This window comes from Arvicanthis niloticus, chromosome X (assembly GCF_011762505.2).
Source record: "Arvicanthis niloticus isolate mArvNil1 chromosome X, mArvNil1.pat.X, whole genome shotgun sequence".
NCBI classification, from domain to species: domain Eukaryota; kingdom Metazoa; phylum Chordata; class Mammalia; order Rodentia; family Muridae; genus Arvicanthis; species Arvicanthis niloticus.
Window position 1 is genome coordinate 103,131,966 of NC_047679.1, and position 6,000 is coordinate 103,137,965.

At 45.2% G+C, this 6,000-nt stretch overlaps 1 pseudogene; it reads left to right on the plus strand.

The window, feature by feature from the left end:
• Nucleotides 1-1,087: 1,087 nt before the first annotated feature.
• LOC117695395 (alpha-taxilin pseudogene) lies at nt 1,088-2,596 on the plus strand (annotated as a pseudogene).
• The last annotated feature ends 3,404 nt before the right edge of the window (nt 2,597-6,000 follow it).

A 6,000-nucleotide genomic window follows, 5' to 3' on the forward strand; every position in this document is an offset into this window, starting at 1 on the left:
TATATATATATATATATATCATAATTTTGTCTTGTAGCCTTGTGACCTTCCACAAATAATCCTATTCCATCAAGTCTTGTATCATTCAATGTTCAGTCTCTGAAGAAGAATGCTTAGGAGTGCTATGATGCAGTGGACTTACCAAGTGGTGGGAGTTGGTTAAACAATTAACATAAAAACTGGTGTTCTATGTCCGAGGCTAGGCTTGCAATCAGAACGGTAAACAGGAAAGATAGATGCAAGCTAGAGGATAGCAAGGTCACACCAGACCTTATGAGTACCTGCCCAGAACCTGTGAGGACTGAAATCCCTACCAATACCTCACGGTCTCCAAGCTTCCAACTTCAAAGGTAGGGCTGTCCTGTAGAACAATCTGTTACATTTCATTATGGAGCTAATCACATACCTGGTCCCGGAGCCACAGAAGCTGACAGAGTACATCTCACGGGTGCTAAAGAACTTTTAGCCTGTGCATGTTCTCTCAGAATTGTACAGAGAAGCTGAAGGAGGAGGCTTAGTAGGGCTGGACTGTGTACCACCACTGAACCAGAAAAGAAGGGATGAATGACATCTATGAGATTCAACAACAGCTGATGCTCCCCACCCATTTTTCTATATATAAATAATATGTTGTCTGCTGCTTTATATCCAATCATTTATTACAAGTTGTGTTCAAAGTATTTCTTATCACCTGTGCTTAACTTGAACCATCCAGAAAAGTGAAGAGAATTGTGATTACAGTTGCAGCTTAGCTAGGCTTACTGTACAAACCATAAGCCTGTTTCTTAGTGGGGACTGCATACCCGACTCAGAAATGCTCTGAAGAGTAAATGGGCTAACCCATATCTAGTACAAAGTATCTAGTACATAGTAGGGAGTCAACTAATTTTTTTCGTATTTCTATTTTTTACCCTTTTGCCTAGGAGTAGAACAATTTCAGGTATTTGTATCTAGCAAGAAGGTTGGTTTGTTTTTGAGAAGAGGGTGATGGGAAGTCTATGAGGACATCTTTAAAAATTCATTAAATAAGGTTTCTGGTGCTTGGCCAGAGAGGGGGATGCAGTCAGACGTCAGCAGTGACGTCACAATGAAGAACCACGACATAAAGAATAGGCCTGCCAAACACTCCAACCGGAAGAGCAGTCCGGGGCCACAGGAAGCAGGACCGGAGGGAGCACATGGACGAGCCAGACGGTTAGCTCCTGGAGCAGAAGCTGAAGGTTCCACAAGCCAGGCGCCTGAGATGACTGAGGGGGCTCAAGCTAAAGCAGCTCCGTCTGGGATTCCCTGTGACATCTCTGAGGAGATGTTCCAGCAGTTGAAAGACATTCCGAGTACATACCGTATGGACAACAATCAGGGGGGCCTAGGTGAAGAGGGAGCACAGGGTGAAGCCAAAGAGCCGGAAGACACAGAAAAGCCCCTAACCTATGAAGCCAGGAATGGGGAACCAGAATCAGGTGTTTCTGTAGTCAGGGGCGAGAAAGAGACCTCTAACGGGGAGCCTGGTACAGAAGAGATCGGAGCAAGTGATGAGGTCGAAGACCAAGACCATCGAAGGCCACAAGAAAAGAAGAAAATCAGAGATCTAGGGAAAGAGATACTGAATGCGCTGAATAACCCAGAGGAGAAGCTAGCTGCGCTGTGCAAGAAATACGCCATCAAGTTGCAGATGGAACAGCATAATGACCCAAACTACAAGCTGTGCCAAGATAATACAAAACTAGCAGAGAGGCTCACGAAGTTGATTGAGCAATACGAGCTCCGTGAGGAGCTCATCTACAAAATCTTCAAACATAAGGACCTGCAGCAGCAGCTCACGGACATCAAACTCCAGAAGACCCAGGAAAAGCTGAAGGAGGCAGAGGAGCAGCACGAGCAGGAGAAGGAGTTTCTTCTGAAAGAAGTACAAGAGTCCCAGAGGATGTGTGAAGTCATGAAGCAGCAGGGGATCCACTTAAAGCATCAGCTCACCATGTATAAGGAGAAGTTCGAAGAGTTCCAGAGCACACTCTCTGAAAGCAATGAGATGTTTATCAGGTTCAAACAGGAAATCGAAAAGATGTCAAAGAAGATTAAGAAACTGGAGAAAGAGAACACAATGTATCAATCACGGTGGGAGAGCAGCAAAACGGTTCTGCTGCAGATGGCTGAAGAGAAAACCCTCCGGGACAAAGAACTGGAAGGCCTGCAGGTGAAAATCCAGCGGCTGGAGAAGCTGTGCCGAGGGCTGCAGACAGAGCGCAATGACCTCAACAAGAGGGTACAGGACCTGACTGCCAGGGGCCAGGGCTCCCTCACTGACATTGGCTTTGAGCAGAGGCCGGAGGCTGCCACTACCCCCAAGGAACCAGATGCTGAAAGTCCTGGGGCTCAACCATCTAGCTCTCCAAGGGCTACAGATGACCCTGGCTGCCCTGGAGCACCGAGCACAGAAACAGCAGGGCAAACAGGGCCCAAAGAGCCCTCCTTTGGCACTGCTTAGAAGATCACGGTGCTTGGACATACTGGGAAGGGAGCAGCAGCCCAGTCAGGCCTGGTTCATGCCAGGCTTCTACACTGACCTGGAAGGCATCGGACACTTAACAATTTTGAATTTTGGGGGGTAGCCTTACATGGCTGACGCAGGTATGCAAACCTCATGCAATTACATAGTTCACACCTGTAGGGGTACTATGGGCTTCACCACGGTTGGGTATGCAGATGAAGCTGGTGAGTGTAAACTGAAAAGTCTTAGATGATGTCATCTGTAGCTGCCATCACAATAAGCTGGCAGGTCAGAGGACTCCAGTGTTTTCCTACCCAGCTCTGAGGCTCAGACCCCTCTTGGCCCTTTTCAGAGCTCGTGACGAATGAAAATACCCAGGCCTGGACTCTTCTTCTTTATAAATAGAACTTGGGGCAGTTTGGGCTCTTGTCACTCCTCTGGAGGTCCCATTGCCTCTCTTAACCTGGGGATGGTGTCCCTGGCAGAGTCTTTGTGGAAACAGAGGTGGAGGGTGTGGCTGGCTGTGTGGGAGGGAATCCCCTCAGGCCCACTTCCCCTCTGGTAGTGCCAGGTAGAGGGCCAGTATTGCTTCTCAGTTCTCAGTAGCCTTATCATTCACAGGTGCCTCTAGTCTGCACAAATAATTGACAAATGTCACCCAAAGGATTCTTTTGGGAGGGTTTTTGTTTGCTTGTTTTGCATAAGAGTTTGTATTAAAGAGCTTCGAATGAAGGAAGAGAGATACTCTAGCAGTGGTCCGCAGGTACCTGGCCTCCAGTGCCCTACTTGGAACCTCTCTGTCAGGGTCCTTTGCCATGTAGGTACCAAGGTATCCTGCTTGGGAAGATGAGATATTTCACAGATAGAAAGTGGCTTCTAATTTTTGCCACAAGCTTGCCTATGGGTTTCAGCCTAGGAGGCACCCACTGACTCCCATCCACTTCTCCATGCAGCCTTTGTTGGGCCCCAGGTCCGCATGCCCCTCTTTTATTTTTCTCCTTTCCCCTTACTTCCAACTCAGAGGAGCAGTTTTTGAAGACTGCTCACGTGCCATTTCCTAGCATCCTCTTGGCCAAAAAGTGAGTCCTTGGGATTTCACTTCTTTCTGCTTAAGCTGACTGGTATGTAAAGAACACATGTCCCAGGAAATAGCCGCAGGGAATTGTCTTTGCCTTCCCTCCCTGTCCCCCTCACAATGTTACTGTTTCTCTGAATAGCCTTGCTGAAATTCTTGTTGAGCACTTGTCAGGCTATAGCCAGTTTCGACAGCAGCTTTCTGGAGTAACAGTGTCTTGGAAGCTGAGGCTTCTTTCCATAAGCTAAGTGAACCATATACTGAGGTTGGATGAAATGTTGCTTCTTACTGTATTTCAACTATTGCATTATCCATTACTGGAACAGGAAGAATACAACATCTGTTGTCCTGTGGAATTTCTACCAAGGTCTTCTCTCTTGGAAATCATAGTATTCTTCTTGTTCCAGGAAGGCCTCCCAGCCTGTATTCCGGGCTGAGGTCTGAACTGTTAACCCATGGGGCTCCTCAGGCTACAGAGATGTAAGGGGTAAGGCATCTTTCTGCCTCCTTGGAAATGGAAGGGCCTTCTGTGGTCCACATACATTGGCTTGCCTCACTTCAGTTACCTTTTAAAGTATGTGCAGGGGTTACAGCTGTTGGGTCTCAGTGTGGCAGGCTGGGAGGCTACAATTTGTCAGTAGAACCTTGGCTGTTGGCTCCATCCACCTGTAGGCAATACATAGATGGTAATCTCTTCCTTTCTCTTCTCCACTGACCAAATCTAAACAGTCACTGCAGCTGCTCTGCTTTCCAAAGTCAGCCCAGGAGCCTGGGCCAGCTGCAGGGCCTATCTGTGAGCAGGACACTGCCTTCCTCACGTGGGCAAGTCCCTTGCACATGACATCATTTTTAGGACCAAGAGCTGTGTTGGTTTCTTAGATAGTTAGTTTTTTCTCTAGAGGACCACACTGGGTATGGCTTAGAGCCCAGGGCCTTTGGCTATACAAACAATATTTAGGTCTTTGTTCAGGTGACAGCTTCATGTATGCCATGTCAGCCCTATTTTTTTGTCATCCTTTTCTATGAGGCTTGTGGATCATGGGCAGAGCTTAGGCACTTTCTGCAAGAATGTTGTTTCCGTAAAGATGGTTATTTAACGCTTCCTAATTCCCATCATGTTAGTCCTATCGGGGGCTGAGCAGAGGCCAGTGGAGCTGCCCAAGTGTTCACAGCGGGGCTGCAGCCTGCTGAGAGCTGTTCTAGCCCCCTTCCCACCTTAATAACCTGGGTAGATCACCAGGCATGCCTTGATCACCCTAGGGTAGGAGGACTGCCTCTGTCCCCATGATTGCTTTCCTTTGCCACCCATACTTGTTTGAAGTTGTGCTAACACTTCTTTTTTCTTTCCTTTCTCCCCTTCCAGGTTTACCTTTGGTATTCACAACAACCAGGGAATTGATATTGATGTATTTCACACCACATTAAATAGTCCGTCCCCCCCGCAAAAAAAAAAAAATAAAAAAAAATTATTAAATAATTATACCAGGTTTCAAGCTGTCTGTTATTAAGTTTGTGTTTGAAATTGGCAATATTTGAAGATGTGGAAGAGAAAGTGAGTGTTCTGTGTCATGCATGTGTACTTATATATGTACATGAAGGAATCAGTAAAGCTGGCACAAAAATGAAAATTTATAAAGTCACAGAGTCAAAGGATATTGGTGCTGATAGAAAGATGGTGGAATGGATACAAATAAGGTCAGAAATTGCCTAAATCATAATGTAATTGATTCAGGAATACTTTTTAACATAAATTTTGTAGAATCCTGAAAGAGCAAGTTCACTGCATTGTTAAAGATGTTGTTGAAGACTTCACTCACTTTGTTATGCTGTGTCCTCTATGTGACATTTTCACATGACATATTTCATATGTAAGCACCAGGAAAATCTTTGCTCATTCTGAGTCACTGGTATGCTTATTCCTCATGGACCATATAAATGTAACAACTGACAATGTGGAAACACGATCATGTTGTTTGGCTGCCAGGATGTTCAGAGCCCAATTTTCAGTTCTTACTTTATTAACTATGTAGGGATCCATGGTTTCAAATTCCTAATCCTCTTCATGATCCTGTTTTATGTTTTTGTCCTCATGTTCATTTTTGGTTTATGTAATTTTACAAAATAAACCATGTGTCTGTGTAACTTTGAATCTTGTGTTGTATAAGGAAATCTTCAAAGATATAAACAGAAAACTTGTATACTATTTGTCCTTTGTGATACAGTGAAAAGTCACCATGCATTGAATAGATTCTACTATTTTCTCCTGTGGTGCTGAGAATGGAATTTATGGCCCTATAAATATTAAGATCCACTGTGTGACATCCCCATCCCCATCCCCAGGCACTGACATTCTAATAGGCTTTTGTGAAGTTCTTTTTTTTTTGGATCAGCTTAGATATGGAAAATTTTGGTATAATTCAGAAGACAGAAAGTTTAC